At 35.2% G+C, this 18452-nt stretch overlaps 3 long non-coding RNA genes across 3 annotated transcripts; all 3 read right to left on the bottom strand.

Annotated features, from left to right (window-relative positions):
• Window positions 1-1419: 1419 nt before the first annotated feature.
• Window positions 1420-2340, bottom strand: LOC133784305 (uncharacterized). Its single transcript, XR_009871260.1, has 2 exons — window positions 2243-2340; window positions 1420-1727 (listed from the first exon to the last, which is right to left on the bottom strand). It is a non-coding gene; the product is annotated as an uncharacterized LOC133784305 (long non-coding RNA).
• A 3856-nt stretch (window positions 2341-6196) lies between these two features.
• On the bottom strand, window positions 6197-6918 carry LOC133784304 (uncharacterized). Its single transcript, XR_009871259.1, has 2 exons — window positions 6446-6918; window positions 6197-6342 (listed from the first exon to the last, which is right to left on the bottom strand). It is a non-coding gene; the product is annotated as an uncharacterized LOC133784304 (long non-coding RNA).
• Window positions 6919-7278: 360 nt separating this feature from the next.
• Window positions 7279-10396, bottom strand: LOC133784303 (uncharacterized). The gene is made up of 3 exons (XR_009871258.1): window positions 8133-10396; window positions 7549-7845; window positions 7279-7452 (listed from the first exon to the last, which is right to left on the bottom strand). It is a non-coding gene; the product is annotated as an uncharacterized LOC133784303 (long non-coding RNA).
• Between the last annotated feature and the right edge of the window lie 8056 nt (window positions 10397-18452).

The following is an 18452-nucleotide window of genomic DNA, read 5'->3' as shown; positions in this document are numbered from 1 at the left end:
TATTAGAAAGGGACCTATAAATCGGGGACTATGCTTCCCTTTCTTCCCAAACCACTTCACACCTTTCATAGGAGATATCTTTAGGAAGACTTGATCTCCGACTTTAAATTCCACATCCCGCCACTTGGCATCCGCATAACTTTTCTGACGGCTTTGAGCAGCGAGCATATGCTTTCCAATCAGCGCTACTGCTTCCTGAGCTTTTCTAACAACTTCGGGACCAAGATGCTGCCTTTCTCCTACTTCGTCCCAGCGCAACAGCGATCAGAACCTTTTTCCATAAATTAACTCATAAGGTGCCATCCTGATAGTTGATTGGTAGCTATTGTTGTAGGAGAATTCTATCAGCGGTAAGTACTTATTCCATGATCCTTTGAAATCAAGTACACAAGCGCGCAACATATCTTCTAAAATCTGTATGGTATGCTCGGACTGACCGTCTGTCTGAGGATGAAATGTTGTACTAAGACTCAACTTAGTACCCATGGTTTGCTGCCAGCTTCCCCAAAATCTCGATGTAAATACCGATCCTCTATTGGATACTATTGCCTTAGGGATTCCATGCAACCGTACTATTTCTTGGACATAAATGTCAGTGTATTGATCTGCTGTGTATGAAGTCTCAACAGGCAGGAAATGAGCTAACTTGGTTAGTCTATCTATTACTACCCAGGCTGAATCATGCTACTTACTTGTTCGTGGCAAACCTATCATGAAATCCATGGCTATATCGTCCCATTTCCATTATGGAATTCTAAGTGGTTGCAATAAGCCTGCAAGCCACTGATGTTCTGCTTTCACTTGTTGATATACTAAAAATATAGACCCAAATTCTACTATATCCTTCTTCATTCCTGGCCACCAATATATTGCCTTGATGTCGTGAGTCATCTTGGTCGACCCTTGGTGAACTGGGTATGGGGTATTGTGCGCTTCTTCTAAAATCGTCATCTTAATCCTTTGATCATTTGGAACGCATACTCGATCCTTATATCTCAATAACCACTACAAGAAAAAATGCTTTTAATAACACCAAAAATGTGTTATCAAAACCTACGATAACACTTTCTGATGTGTTAAGACAGACTATGTTATCGTAGGTCAGGGTACTTTACATAACACTTTATCAGTGTTATACAGATGTGTTGTTGTACTGTCAACGATAACATAATTTCTGTGTTATTTTAATATATAGATGTGTTGAATTATGTTATTTATAGTCGATACTATAACACTTTTTTTGTGTTATACTACACTTTAGTATAACACTTTTTTTGTGTTATACTACACTTTAGTATAACACATTTTTTGTGTTATACTACACTTTAGTATAACACATGTGTTATATTAGCTTAGAGAAACATAATTTTTTTTTACTTACACAAAACTAGGAAAACAAATATGAAAGTTGAAGCCAAATAAGATAACATAAATAGATTTTTATTAATTACTCAAATGTAATTACAATATTTAATCTACTAGTCTAGTCTAAAGAAATCATATTACAACATAATTTATGCCCAATTCAGATTCCTTTATCACCAAATACAAAACAAGAAATGTATACAAAAATTAGTGAAATACATTCTTCCATTCTTTGCATCAATATCTCGATGGCTTTGCAGTTTCTTTGAAAGTGTTATGCTTCAAAAACAGGTCAGTAAATGCCACCCTCAAGTTCTTAACCTCTCTATCTAATTCACTTGGTGTCCTTTGCCTGCAAGATCCTAGAAAATGGAGTAGGATCCACCAAAAACTGAGATAAGTCTACAGATCAGTGCTTGAAGTATCATACAAAAATAAAACTGTAAAACCCACATAACTCTTACCATTTTCTGAAAGTTTTTTCAAGACTAAAGTATGTATTCCATCTTTTAGATACCACAAATTGTCAACAGCAGCAGCAACTAAATTACTTGTAACTAAACTATACTAAATTTCTATGACTAGAATGATAGTAAATGTAAAAGCAAATATTACATTCTTATGTTAAATTCAAGACTCTAGTGATTGACCTTAAATTAAAGAGTCATAAAAGAGTTTCAAAGAAATAGAAGACCTTATTGAAAACCCAAATTTCACCACTAATGTTTCAAATGCTAATTAAATAGAAATTTACAAAGGAACAATGCTGCATAAATATCCAGTTTTGACGTTAGACTCCAAATATCATAAAGTCAAATTTATAGAAGAGGATTAGATAAAGCCAAAGCTTTACAACCTTAATTAACAATCAGAATACCTTCAAGACAGATTGCTTATTAGCTTTCTGAATGTGAATATTAGCAAGGAGAAGAATTAGATGTTCCCTCTGGTTGGCAACATTGCCTTCCTGGTTAGAAAACACATTATGCAAATTCAGAGAAGCATCAAAATATGAGCAATGCAGAAGAAAATAGCTAAAACAAGAAGTTACCTTATTAAGTTTTATCAAACATTTAACAACCAGATTAGAGAACTTCTGATTTCTGACAGAAAATGTCTCATTTGATGCAGGTGAGGGCCACCTTGAAGGATCTAATGGACGTAAGAGATTGATGAGAACAACAAAGGATGAAGTTCGATATGCATTATCCTGTAAAGTTGAATAACAAAGCAGAATAAAATAAGACATGCGAGTCAGGATAAGAATAAATGAATAAAAGAAGAGGGAAGAAATGAAATGGCAAGTCTTAACCAGAATCTTTAGCATCAGAACATTCAAAGCTTTTAAAAGTTGGCTGCCATCATCCATATGTGGAACTCTCTCATCCAACAGCCATAGAAGGAGCTCAGTAATTAGACTATCAAGAGTGCTTTCCTTGACAGCATAAGCCAGTCTCAGTAACATAGGGAAGTTATAGATAATTATTAATATATATATATGATGAATTTTCTAAGAATATAGTCACTGGTCTGGTCTTATAGCAATGATATATAAAGTAATCCATGGTCAAATTTAATGAACAAGTTTAATGAAAAGAAAGGCAAACATACATGCATGGAACAACCTCGCATACTGAATTCTGAGTAAGCCATTAATAGCAGAATTAACACAGATTAAATAATACTAGTCTGTGCTCTGACTAAATCATTGGTAGCAGAAGCAACACAGATTAAATTAAATAATACTTATGTAGTCACGATGATGAACAATAAGTTTTAAAGATACATAAAATATGCTTTCCAAGTCTTCAATAGCCATTAGTTCCATAACCACCACAACTATACATGCAATTTTTATAAGAAGCACGTTGCAAATTCTAAACTTTTGTATAAGGAATTGAATAGGAGCTTCCAGAATCCTTCATAGTAAAGAGGAAGAAACTAAGAAAAACACCAATTTTAATAAATAATTAAAAAGAAGGATCACAGTTGCATCTTATTTTCCTAATTCGGATTAAAAGTAACCAAGTTTGGTAAAATCTAAAAAAGAAAAAAAATGTTCAGCTGACTGAAATTTTTATCATTATACGAGTGCATGCTTTAAATCATTTGAATGATAGAACAGTAATTTGAATATAATGTCTTGCTTAATTTTCCATGTTCAGTACTGGTATTGTATTAACACAAGTCTCTTATCTCAGTTCAGATTGGCTGGTAAAGGAGAAAGGTTTCCTTCACATTCTTTTAATTCAGAGGAGCCAATACTATTACAAAACGAAGTGCAGGAATAATTAAGACATCCAAGAACCTTTTTTGTAAACTAGGTTTACCACGCGCACCCCAACACCTGACCCAGAGACAATTCAAGTGCATAGATAGGAGAACGAATTCAGGGCCTTTGGCCCTTAAATAGAGCTGCCCTTACCAGCACCTAAGAATATGTAGTGATGGACTAAATCCCATAGATATAAATAGTAGGTAGGATGTAAAAAATAAAAATAATAAAGGTAACAAGGTTTATAGGGTAATGTTCTAGCAAAATACTGTGACCCTAATGTTTTACTGTTCACATACAAATATGAACAAGCATCAAGCTGGTAGGAGTGTGGCTTTTAAAGATGAATTGTTCAGCCTTCTGTGGGAACTAATAATGTGTTTCCCAGCCTTCCTCAAGACTTGTAAAAAACCAGCAACCAAAAAGTAGTGGAAACGTGTAGAGTCCAAGAACTTTACTTAGCTAATTATTTAGTAGTATTATAGTATGTATAGTATTATCTTTGTAACTGTGGATTTTTGGTTCAGACAGGGAATTATTTGGACACTCATAGTAGTACTTATAGAATTTCTAAGTTTAACCTATAGTTTAAGAATATTAAGTATAACCTAAGGTTTGATTATATGACTGATATTAAGGATAACATTTTTTATACTATAAGGTTTAGATATCAACCAATAGGATTTTAAGCACATGTTATGAATGGGTAATTAAGGATTAAGTATTTTTGAGAATTAAATTAAATAAGGGTAAAATTTGAATGCTTTAAGGTCTGTCATCAGCTTTGAATACGTTGAGGGCTTAGTCAAGGCTGTTTACCCCATTCAAACTTAGCTAAAAATGTGTAATTTCGTGTTTAAATATTCAGCGTGTGCCGATATATCGCAGCTATAGAGGGGGATATATCGCAGCACGTTGATACGGAAAACACGAAACGATGCACGGTCGCCTCGGGAATAATAGTCCAGGCGATATATCGCCTACAGGGGGCGATATATCGCCTCCTCCAACATGTTTTCAAACATTTTTGAATTCTTTTCCTTTCAGCCATTCAAACTCCTTCATAAGTCCAGCATCTTTTGAACGAGTCTTCAGCCTCTGCTGAACGATTATTCAAATTATTTTCACCTAAAAAGCCATTATTTTTATTCAAGTAAAATCAAGATACTTTCATTCCCAAACTCTATAAATAGGACCTAGTGCCCAGCCATTATTCACCTTTTGCTCTAAGTTCAGAAGCTGCTAGTGTTATGTGAGTGTGAGAGTGTAAACACCTGGTTTGGGAAAATCATAAGCTTAAACATCATAAGCTTATCAAACACTTTGGGAAGTGAGGTTCTATAGTATTTCGGTTGTGGTGTAGATTGGTCTTTCAAGTCTTTGAGGTAAACCAAAACTCTAGCTCATTGTTTTATGTTATTTTCTTTCTCATAGCCTTTTATTCAGTTCCCTAACCTCATTCTTATTTTGGTTAGGAAAACTAAGTTCTTGAGCACATAAGTTTTGGTAAGCATGTTTTTCAAATGGTTTAGTCTTTCCATCCCTTTCATTTCATCTCTTTTCTTCTTTAGACTCACTCTTTCTAATGGTTATTAGGAGTGTTCCAAAAAGCCCCAACTCAGTCCACATATCCCGGCAACTTTGGTAAGGAAAATAGGCTAGAATCAATATGTTATATGCTTATGTTATCTTATGTTTTATGTTATTAAATGTGTTATGATATGTATGCATGTATGTTTGTAGGCTTGGGCATATGACCCATATGACTAACAAGACCCCAAATGGGTTATGGGCATATGACCTACTTAGCTAGTAGGACCCCATTAATCCCATGGGCATATGCTTGTTTAGTCTATGGGACCCCAAGTAATAATGGCCATTATAATAAGTGTATGTTATAAGTATTATGTTAAGTCTTTATGTTACTTATGAAATTATGTTTATGACTATGTGTTAGATTTTCCTTGCTGGGCATTAGGCTCATTCCTTTTTGTTTTATGTGCAGGAAAATAGCTTTAAGAGGCGGTAAGATTCGTGGACGCTTAGAGAATGTGTATCGATGTTGAATGGAGTCAAGGAGCTGAGCGTTATTCGATTCGAGGATGTAGTTTTGTTTTATGTCTTTTTACATGTATTTTCTGCACTATTTATGTAATGTCTTTTTATTTTAAATCATGTTTTGTTTTTAAAGACAATGGGATCCCATATCCTTTTTGGTATTTATGTAAGTAACTTTTATTTCTACGAGTTACCTAATAAAATTATGGTATTTTTGCAAATGTAAGTTTTAGTAAGAATTTGTATGTATAGTTTCGTTAATGGTCCAAAAGTCTAGATTAGTGGGTCATTACAAAACGTGACATGGATGTAAGGTGATATGGAAATAAGTTCTACAATGCTATTCATTTTCATTTTTATTTTATTTTATGTTAAACTACATACAGGGGAGATGGGTGAGGACATGTGGGGGATGGAGCTTATTTGAAAAGAATAATAACAATACAAGAGAGTTTGCATAGTTATGTATATTAAAAGAAAGTAGCTATAAAATGAACCTTGAATATTATAGGATTGCGACCTCCTGAGTAGTGTACATCCTCCAATTCCCCAAAGGGGGCAGGCAAAAGGGCGATGGGAATCTCACCAAAGTAGAGATATGTGCTTCCCTCACTCCTTTCGAATAACTCTGGATGATTACAGACCTTGCACCACACAGTAAAAAATAAATAAAAATTAGCTTCCTCATTTGATTGCTTGTAGCAATTAAATTAATTTCAGGAAAGGAGGTGGAAAAGCATAGCTTACCTTCCTTAGTTGAATGACAATATTCATTAAATTAAGGAGTTTTTTATCATTAAGTTGTCCACGATTGTTGTCAAATAACTCAGAAAGAGATATCTTGTTCTTGATAGCTCGATAAAAAGCTTGTTGTCGTGAACTCAATTTGCAGTGCACTGTGATCTCTGTTTTTCTGGTAAGCTCTGAAACTACATCTGTTTTAACTCGACGTAGCATGAAAGGTTTTAATATTGAATGTTGTGAGAAGAATCAAAAGCACAATACAAGTCAGAAATCAATTTTTAGATGCATTCACTCATACATTTAAAGGCAACAATGATTGTATCATCTCTTCATTAACAATATGTAAACACTAATAGCAGCAATATTAACAAAGCCTATTTCTCAAAAAAAAAAAAAAAAAAGCCTAAAGCTAGAAGAGACCTAAATGGTAAAAGCAAACAAATATCCTCACAGACCTCACCAAGGTCTCAAGCTCACAAAAAGTTGATACGTCAACACATGATTTGAGGTAGCACATTTCTAATGTTAGCATTGCAAGTTAAAGCAATTGAATAATGTTGCATAAAAGAGAATCTTTGAAGATAAAGAAGAATCTGGGGAGGTGTTGTGGGAGAAGATCAGATTTTGGGTTACTATGTGTGTGTTCAAAGTAAAAGAGTTCAAAGGCGTCTTCTCAGATAATGTTCGGAATTGGCAGTGTATTTAGTAATATGTTTCTAAAGTTCTTATCTTTTCTTTTGAATGGTTCTGCCATCTCTAAACTAGAGTCTGGCTTAGTTTTGGTTCTGTTAGTTTCAGGAGTTTGTTTACATTTCTTCCTGTTTTTGCTATAGATTTCTCAATATCTTGCTCCTATACCCTAAGTCACTCTTTGTATTATTTTTCTCCATCAGTAATACAAGTAGTACTGTTTTGTTTCAAATAAAAATAATGTTGCATAAAAGATGCTTACCAATCGGTTAAGCTGGTGCTCATTCAAAGTACCACCATGTTCTGCATGGCTCTCAATTCTGCACGTGATAAAATATAGTTAATAAGAATACATAGCGCATAGGAATATTAACTATTTGTCAGTTATGTCAGAAAACTTAAAAAATTAGGCATACCCTTTAGAAAACCACTCATTAAACTGTTCATGACTATCAAATAAGGTTGGCATAATGAAATGTAGTAAGGCCCACAACTCTGCCATATTATTTTGGATTGGAGTGCCAGTAAGCAAAAAATAAATGAAAATTGATCATCCACTGAGTCCAGCAAAAAAAGTTATGTTTTTAGCAAGCATTATTCTACATTAAATGGAGTAAAAGATAGTAATTCTTATGAGTAAAACTACATACAGTCTGGAACATTCCAAGCATTCCAGGGATGCTAGCAGCTTGTACAGGCCTTGGCCGAACTATCTGCATTAGAAACCACTAAAGTTAACATGCAAAGTTTATAGCAAAAACAGGCTTTTAATATTCTGAACAGTTGAATTGAAGCATCATATCATAATGGAAATCCAAATTCAACATTGTAAGAAACGGATCTCTATCCTCCACTGTAATGTGTGGTCCCAACAAGTTATCCAAAGATCCCGCACATCTAACATGATTCATGAATTAAACAAAAGTTCCAAGAACAACAATGAGCACGAAGAAAAGAAGAAAAGTGGAAAACCGCAAAAGCAAAAGCAATATAAGCATACCTTTCCAGTTTTAACAGGAACAATATCGTCCATAGTAAGGGGTTCACCTGTTATTGGGCATTTTCCATAATCCTGGTGGCATGAAAAGATGTATCAAAGTGTTTTCTTATCAACCATTTATGCAAAATGCATACCGAAATAATGCAATGACAAGTGTAGAAGAAAGAACATCTAGTCAGTGGCCCCTGTGCAACTTAGAGACCTTCCAAATATCACATTTCTGTGGTTTTCTTAAAAAGTCAGATCACTCTCAAATTTATTTCAAAAATATAAATAATAAAGATAATATTAGACAAATAAATAAATATAAAATTAATTACCACTTTCATAACTGGAAAGATATATGAAGAGTCATAATGATAAAAAAAAAGGACTTACTCATAATTTCCATGTAAGCATTTGATCAAACAGATTGAGCATAATTTTGATCAAAATCAAATTATGTACAAGTCTATAATTCATTTATAGAATTTGAAGAGAAAAACAAAAGAGAAAAGAATTTACTAAGAAAAAGAACATAATGAGATTATTACCACAAATGTATCATCATGTTCTAAGAAGCAACTCTAAATAGTTTTTAAGATGAAAATGCAAAGACATAATCAAACTTTAAAAAGCAAGTCTTTACCAACACTAACTGGTTACAAGGGGTTCTTCATTGAGTCACTAGTATCCCCAAACAATGCCAAAGTGCATAATTAAAGCACTGCAAAAAATCAAAAACCATAACAGAAACCTACAGAGCAACTTAACTGCAAAAATGGGATGAGGAAACACTGAAAAAAAAACTATGTGTAGCTTACTGGTCAGGTCAGTCAACTAAAGGCTACTGTATTAACATGTGGCACAATATATGTAGTCTATGCTAAACCCATGATATTCCTCCACGAGAAAATAGTTTATTGACAAAGTTATACATATTCTTATTCATTTCCACTTATTAACAAAGCACCTTTAATCTAGACTACCTGAAAAACAACTGAAGTAAAAACTACCACAACATAGAGTTCATCTGTTTGTGACCCAAGGCACCGAACCAATAGCTATAATAAAAATAAAGAGCAAAATGAAAATAGAAATAAAAAGTAATAAGTTTACTCCAAGTTTCCATGAAGTAGCATACATTCATATTGCTCATTCTTACATTCTACTGAGATTACGCCTCTAATTATTTTCACCTGTGATTGTATACTTCAAAAAAAAAAAAAAAAACTTCATGATAACTCTAAAAAAGTGTTAACAAAATCAAGATCAATAAGAGTTATTGGAACTTTTCATTTGCTAATGCTCATCATGCCAAGCTTAGAGATCAAATTTAGCAAAGCTTAAGAAAATGATTCCATGATGCAAGTACTGATTTAATTTTTCTTTTTAAAAAAATATATGATAAGATAAATGGGAATTGAAGATAAACCTTGTAAACAATAATGAGGATGAATAATAAAAGGAATATCATGAATAGAGGTCTGATTGTTGTTCCCGCATATAATTGGTCTAGAGTAGTACAACCTAGCTACCAAAATAGATTCTATAAGGTGTAGAAACAATAAATCCAATTTAAGAAACAAGTTGATTCTTTGGTTATCAAAACAATCTGGAAGATTTTAAGGCTTATAAAGAATAAAACAAAGCATTGTAGATTCTATATTTTCTTAGAATTATTTAATCGAACACCTGCAGAGCATTTACCAATAGTTACATATTAGTGACTCTGGAGAAGGTGGACTGGACTGGGATAATCAGAAGGGAAAAACAAAAAATTTACAGAAATTCAACAAAAATTTAGAGCAATAAAAAATATATTTGAAAAAATAAAACCTCATTTATATACATACATATATATATATAAATAGATTCCATTCATACTAGCCACCCAAGTATCAAAACAATCAATGGTGAAAAAAAAAAACTACCAATAAAAGAATAGCTACCCATATACTTGCTTGATAACCACTTTGGAATCAGCATCTTCTTGATTCTGAGCCAAGGCCTTTCCTGTTCTGGCGCGAAAGGACTGTGATTGGAGAAAACAAAGATTATAAAAGGTTAATCCCAATGAACTGAAACCATGAAGTTGCAAAATACGAAACAGAATTAACATGAGTTATCCAAATATAGTCAAAGATTAACAATTCACTTGCTTATTTGGAGGCTAATGACTGAATCTGTAAAATGTTTGCTTAAAGTCACACAATGAGTATAGAACAGTAGAGTGGAAGCACAATCTTACAAATTCTCTCAGTCTCACACCTGAGCTAAACACTTTCCCCAAACAGTTGTGTTTACTCCATACAAAATCCATCTTCTCACAAAATCCCTCTACTGAAAATGTGTTACATCTAAATGAATGAGACCATATGATATATATATAGCTACACAGTGGAATAACTCATACACAATATAAAACTTACAAATATATATATACATTGATTATATGATACTGAATTGAAATCTGAAATATATATATACAACTCACAGAGTGCCCTTGCCTGGGTTCTTTCTTCTAGCCGGCTATTGAGACTAGGTACTATCTGTGGTATATTATGACTAACCTTTCTTCTGTTTCTTCTTAGTGCTATTGATTCATCTAGTTAGTGGTTTTATTTGTTACCTCTAACTTAGTTATAAACATCCTAAATTTATTTGGTTTCAGTCTAACTTAGTTATATACGTATATTCTCTTTTGTGCTGTTGCTTAATTATATATTGGTTTCATTGGCTTGCTCCAAGTGTGCTGACTCTAACATTTACTGAATTGTTTTATGCCAATTTATATGGACAAAAATAGTAGACAAAAAATTAAAGTGATGAATTCAATGGTTATATGCTCAGAGTGGCCAGTCATTATGGTTTGCTTATATATATACACACACACAAACATAATGGCCAACTATTGAGCTAAACTATTCATTTACTCAAAGTGATGTGTATGTGAGATATTTAAGCATCATGGTGTCCATTAATTCTTTTCTTAGTTTTTATGATATTAATTAAAAAAGTTTTGAGAGAGTACTGCATTTTCTACGTTTTTGGATTATATGTGCTCTGTAATTGCATTATCAACCTGTCATGAAATTAATATAATCCTAATACATATTTAGTTTTAAATAATTAGAATACTATCTTTTTAACATAACTACGAGGAGCTTTTATATTTATTTGGTACCAAATTATTTCAGAACTTGTCTGTCTGCTTATTTTATAGTGTAATGTCTTCTTTTAACCACCCATTTTCATTTGTAAAAGTTATGATTAAATGCTTTCAATTTCACCATCCATCATGCCAGTTTCAAATAATGTTTGTTTGAATCAATTTGATATCTATAAGTTGGTGTGTTGTGAACCTTTCCATATACATGCATTGACAGTATTGTCATTGTGTATTGTCATTTTTATTGAGTTATTTAAAAAATTCTATCATTATTTGATCACTTACCTGATTAAAAAAGACTAGAGTTTTTCTTCTCTTTCTTTTTTTTAATGACATAAAAGAGTTTCCCTAACAATAGCCTTGGTAGAACATTAGAGTGTAAGCTCTTTCATTCAAGCTGTTGATATTTAATTTTGTTTATTCATATTTTGCTGAATATTCTTCTTATTTTAAAATATAGTACTTAATATTCTTCAATAGTGTGTTACTTTATTTTAGTACCAGTTTTTTGTTGGTTCCTTGATCTGTAATGGAAGTGAAACAAGCACTTTTGTTAGGAAAGGTCATAAAACAGTAGACATGCCTCTTGACAGTGATGCTTTCCAAGTTTTTCTTGGCTACAATGATCCTTAACAGGTATATGCATTTGTCTATATGTATATTTTTTTTAAAATGAGTTTCAATTCTTAGTTATAAATTTTGCTTGTATAGATAGCTATTGGTTTATTCTACCTGGTTCCTGAGATCTGAAGCAATCATGATGTTGGGTTTTCAATTTGGTGGAATAAAGTTAAAGAATTTGACTTGAAATTTATGAAATTGTTCAAATGGTTTCATTGTTTGATGGCTTGAAATTAAGGTTCATATTGCACTAGGATACCAACTTGGGAAGACATAAATAGTGTTCATGGGTTACAATGGCCTAACCAGGTTCAAGTAAAGTGTTTTACTGCATGTAAGTTAGCAAGAAACAAAAGGTTGTCGAGAGCAAATTAGTAACTTATAAATTCATCAACTGTACTTCTGGTTTATAAGATAAACATGTGTCAAGTAGACTTCTGTAACTTGTTATATTTTAATTGCCTGGTTATTATTTATGTATACATTTGTTGGCATTATGTGGTCATTAATATTATTGATTAGTTGTAGATATCAAACTTAAAGGAAACCAAGAACCCGTGCACACGTGCCTAACACTAGAATATTATGTATACATTTATGAGGTGCATGTACCAACACAGATTTAATACATACTTTAAGCGTAAACCTTCCCCTGTTTTAGCAAAAGACTGAATTGTTCGATCACATCTTAATATTTTATTAGGATCTGGAAATGAAAAGAGACCATTTTTCATCCAGACCAGATTTAAAAAGGTCAAAAAAGAAAAACCTAATTTAAGAATACCATCATATGATCAGTCATCATATAGCAAAGCAAGTATGACACGCTACTAAATTCTGAGACCGCCTGATTCATTTACAAGAGTGCAATTTTCTTTTTCCATTCAAGTAAGACTGTATTCTATCATATACAAGATTTACAACACCAAAGAAAAATGTGAACAAAGTAAAAAAAAACATAAAAGAAGTTAATTAAGCAAAAGAAACATGAAAATAGTAAAGGTGCCTAATTTGTGTACCTGAGAATGAGTGAAACAGCTGGTGGGTTTGAGGTATTTCTCATAACAGAAGAGGCTCCTCCATTGATAGAGCAAAGGAGAACTTGGTACAAAGAGAGGGCTGACCTGCAAGAGCAAGCTACGGGACCTGCAAGACTGAAGAAATGCAGAAGAAATGCCAGAAGAAATGCAGATTAGAAACAAATGTTCGATAAAACAGAGCAACAATCAACACAAAACCCACACTGCAATAACAAAAACAAAATAAGCTACGGGAAGACATGTAAGAGGGCTGACCTGCAAGAGCAAGCTACGAACGGACCACGAACGGAAACCGAGAGACCGAGAGAGAGACCGAGTCTACGGGAAACCGAGAGAGATAGACCAGGAACGGACCAGGAACGGAAAGACGAAGAACGATTGACGATTGAAGGGACCGAGAGACCAAGAAGGGGAAGACCGAAGAATGATTGAGGAAATTGGTACACGGGTTGAAAAAAGTTAAGTAAAAAAAAGTTAAGTCATTTGGCGGTACCTTATTTTAAGTTGCCGCCTGAATTTTTTTTCACTTACAATAACTCTTTTTAAATTCTATTATAATCATGTGTTATGGAAATGAGTATTTGGTGTAGTGAACCCTTGACTTGATATTGAGAAATCCATGGCCTTACCTTCTCTAACTGCATCCATATATGCTACTAATGTGTCATCATGCCCTTGCCCAATCTGTATATCTTCTAACAGACTTGACTGGATCGATAAGTTAGCCAGATTACCGATAACTACTTCTATTCCGGCACTGATCAGCTCCTGCTGTACCGGCTTTTCTATTCCGGCTAGTGCTGCTATACTTCCATAACTCTTTCTACTTAGTGCATCAGCAACTATGTTTGCCTTTCCCGAGTGGTATAGGATTTCGCAGTCATAGTCCTTCACTAGTTCTAACCACCTGCACTGCCTCATGTTGAGCTCCTTCTGAGTGAAGAAATACTTTAGTCTTTTGTGATTCGTATAAATCTCACACCGTTCTCCATAAAGAAAATGGCGCTAGATTTTCAATGCAAAAATCACTGCTGCCAACTCCATATCGTGAGTTGGATATCGTTGCTCGTACTCCTTCAGCTGCCTTGAGGCGTAGGCTATCACCTTGTCATTCTGCATCAGTATGCAACCCAACCCTTGCTTTGATGCAGCACAGTAGACTACAAACTTGTCATTGGGTGTCGGTACACAGAGTACTGATGCTGAGCACATCTTATCCTTCACTAACTGGAAGCTCTCTTCACACTTATCAGTTTAGTTGAACCTCTGCTGCTTCTGGGTCAAGTTGGTGAGTGGAGTGGCTATCTTAGAAAATCCATCCACAAACCTCCGATAATAACCTGCTAATCCCATAATACTTCTTACCTCTGATGCGTTCTTTGGTCTTGGCCAATCCTTTACAGCCTCTACCTTAGATGGGTCTACTATAACTCCGTCCTTGGATACAATGTGCCCGAGGAATGCTACTTGCGAAAGCCAAAACTCGCACTTCTTGAACTTGGCGTAAAGTTGATGCTCCTTTAGTCCTAACAAGATCAACCTTAAATGTTCCTCGTGCTCGACTTCGTCCTTTGAGTACACCAAGATATCATCAATGAACACTATGACAAATTTAACTAGGTAGTCCTTAAAGACCCTATTCATTAAATCCATAAACACGGCTGGAGCGTTGGTAAGACTGAAAGACATAACTAAGAACTCGTAATGCCCATAACGAGTCCTAAAGGCTTTCATGGGAATATCTTCTTCCTGTACCTTGAGCTGATGATACCTAGATCGTAAATCGATCTTTGAGAACACGGTCGCTCCTCGGAGTTGATCAAACAAGTCGTCCATCCCGGGTAGTAGGTACTTATTCTTAATCGTCACCTTATTTAGCTCGCGATAATCTATGGACATCCGCATGCTTCCGTTCTTTTTCTTCACAAATAGAACCGGTGCTCCCCATGACGAATGGCTTGGTCTAATGAAACCCAAGTCTAGGAGTTCTTGTAGCTGCGTCTTCAAATCCTTGAGTTTGGTAGGTGCCATTTGGTATGGTGCCTTGGAGACAGGCTCGGTGCTCAGTACTAATTCGATTGTGAAGTAAATTTCCCGAGTCGGCGGCAATCCTGGCAAGTTGTCGGGAAATACTTCTGGGAATTCATTTACAATGTGAATGTCTCCAACCTTAAGTGGTGTTTTTCTTACCACATTTGTGACACTGGCTAAGAATGCTTGACCTCTTTTTTCTATCATCCTTTGAGCTTTGAGAGATGATATTAGCGGTGTGCATTATCCTAAAACTTGTCCCATGAAGCACAGTCTTTGGCTGTCAAGAGTCTCGAACGTCACTTACTTGCGTTTACAGTCGATGGTTGTGCCATGCCTTGCTAGCCAGTCCATGCCTAGTATCATGTCGAAGTCTTTGATCTCCTGTTCTATCAGGTCTCCTTCTAATTCTACGTCCTCAATCTTGAACGGTATGCCTCATACTATCCGTGATGGCAGAACTACTTTGCCCGAAGGCAACTCTGTTACAATCCTAGTTCTAAATCTTTCACAAGGTTTGTCTAGTTTTTCTATCATTCCTAACGAGATATACGAATGAGTGGCTCCCAAATCAAATAATACAGAACATACATTATTGAGGATAGAAACCTGACCTGTGACCACTTTATTGCTAGCATCAGCTTCTCCTTGGGTTAAGGAAAATACCCTGGCAGGAACAAACTTATCTCCCCTTTTTCCCTCTGGCTTGAGCTGGGGAAATTCTCTCTTCTACTGTCCTTCCTGACAACAATAGAATCATCCCTTGGTGTTCGCATGGCATTCACCATGATGTTTCTTTTGGAACTTAACACATTGCGGGTATTCTACATAACCTAGCCTATTACTTCCATTATTTTTCCGTGCTCTTTTATCGCTGTCGGATTGCTTATTGTCAAGATGCCTTCTTTTCTAACTGTTACCATTATTGGACTGATTGCTATGGTTGTTCCAACCATTCTGAGGTTGAGTTGGCTGTTTTGGTTCAGGCTTACTGGCCTCCTCTTTACTAACATTGGCCTAAAGCCTGTCTACTTCTATTGCCGTTTCTAGAACATCGACATAGGTAGTATTTCCCGGGTTTGCTAGCTTCACCCCTAGCTCAATCTTCGGTCGAAGTCCTTTAACGAACTTGGTCACCCTCAGAAAGTCAGTTGGAACCATTTCTAGTGCAAACTTGGTTAATCGATCGAACTGCCGAGCATATTCTGCTACTGATAAACTCCCTTACTTCAGACCAGCGAACTCCTCGACCTTCGAAGCGATAACTGCTTAATTGTAGTACTTTTTGTGGTACAGCTCCACAAATCTGGTCCAAGTCATGGTGGCGACATCGTGAGTCTGTTGAACTAAATCCCACCATATTCTAGCATCTTTCTTTAGCAAAGACGAAACACATGATATGCGGTCCGCATTGCCGAGGTTCATGTGCATCAGGATCGACTCCACATTTCTGAGCCATTCTTCCGCCTCGAAGGGGTCTGTTGTCCCTTTAAAGTTTGGAGCGTGTTGCTTACGAAACTGCTCATAAACAGCTCCATGTGTTGAGCTGGGTATGGCGCATAGTTCGCCATTGGCCATCCCCCATATGGACCAATTTGTTGGGGTGCTTTGGCCATTAGCTGATTCTGTGGTTGCGGCGGAGGCGGAGGCTGAGTTTGATGCTGAGCCTGTTGTCGCTAATGCTGCAATAATTCCTCAACTTGCTTTCGCAGTCTGGCAATTTTCGCAGTGTTGTCAACCGGCAACGGCGGCGGTGCATTTCGGTTGGCAGTAGCACGCACTCCCCTTCTGCGAACTGGAGGGGCTTCATTGCTGTCAGGAGCAGCATTGGAGGCCTTAACATTGGTGCGAGCAGACCTTCTGAGTGACACACTACACCAAATACCCCTTTTCATAACATATCAATATAATACTAATGAAAAAGTATTATGATATACTTATATATATGTGGCAAAGTGATAGAAAAAAGGGCGGTAATTTATTTTGGGTGCCTGCCATTTGTAAAAGTTATATTTTTTCAGACTAATTCCTTCTTCGTTTTCAGAAGAAGAAGTCAATCCCCTGCTTCGACTTCGATCACTCGTTTTCTTCTTCGGCCACGGTGTCTCTGAAGTCAATCCCTTGCTTCGGCTTCAAATCTCGGCTTCAAATCTCCTCCATCCCTCAAATCTCGGCTTCAAATCCCTCAAATCTCCTCTCTCTCTCTTGTCTTTCTCTATCTCTCGGTCACTCCGTTTCCAGTCGTTGCCCTCTCTCCCTCACACCGACGACATCGTGCCTCTCTCCCTCACGCTGACGACAAGGGACTCGGGATCTCAACCAGGGAGAAGACGCCGTAGGGTCAAGCATCAACGATCTTTGACGGGTGAAGAGCAGATTTGGTAATCACTCTCTCATTTATGAATTATTTCTTTCAGTATTTTTCTTTTTCTTTTGTGATTTTTTGGTAACTATAAACAAATTTTTCGCGTGGTATTTAGCACTCTCTCTCAACTATTCTTCAATTTTATTAGTTTATTTATGTTATTTATATATTTTGTTGTTTTGAATTACATGTTTTGTCAACTTTGGGTTATACTTTGTATTTTTTAGTTTCAACATCCTCAGTTCTAGAATAATCAACCTAGAACTCCTAATTGTAGCCACCATATGTCAATTCTACCTTATCATGGAATATCATTCATGGTTGGATTCAAATCCAAATTTTAGTACTTTATACAACACGTATGTCTGTTAAGTATATATTATTATGTCCTTATATGACCAATTATTTTCTTACAGGAAGTAGTATGATTAGCCAAGATATCTCAAAGTCTTCTAGTTATTATGTTGCAATGGGTAACTTGAATTCAAAAGATGTGGAGGTATTTCTTTGAACATGTAAATATATTTCATAGTTGTTTCTTTGGTCTCTTGCTAAACCATAAAATTTTTGGAGACAAGAAACTCTAGCATATTGCTAAGTAAGACCCCTTAAGAATCAAACCTACAAGGCCTGGCCGCGTAATCTACTTGTCACAAGTTCTTGTTTGGTATTTCTATAAACTCAAAATTAATTTGTTTACAAGTCGGTTACAGTTATGAGAATTATAAGCATTTCTAACTTGTGGTCAATGAATTAAAAGTTGGTTGCTTAAAAGTGCTAAGTCTTTTGAAAATGACTATGTTTTAAATGCTCTCCAGCTTCATCAGCATGATTAGTTCTAACAAGTAAAGCCCTGTGAAATTAATTATAGCTTATAACTATAATACTGATGAATGCCACAAAAATAGAAGGAAAATTTATACACCTATATTTTATATTTACATTATACATTTATATATGTATATATTTTCCTAGGAGGTGCAACTAAATGTTTGTTTATTCTGCATGAATTTTCATTGCAGTGAAGTTTTTTCCTTTCTAGTTCATTATGGGAATAGAGAATTGATTTAAAGTAAATAAAATAAAGGATTTGTTATCTTATGTTCTCACAA

This window comes from Humulus lupulus, chromosome 6 (genome assembly GCF_963169125.1).
Source record: "Humulus lupulus chromosome 6, drHumLupu1.1, whole genome shotgun sequence".
Classification (NCBI taxonomy): domain Eukaryota; kingdom Viridiplantae; phylum Streptophyta; class Magnoliopsida; order Rosales; family Cannabaceae; genus Humulus; species Humulus lupulus.
This window is presented reverse-complemented; position numbering and strand designations above follow the sequence as displayed.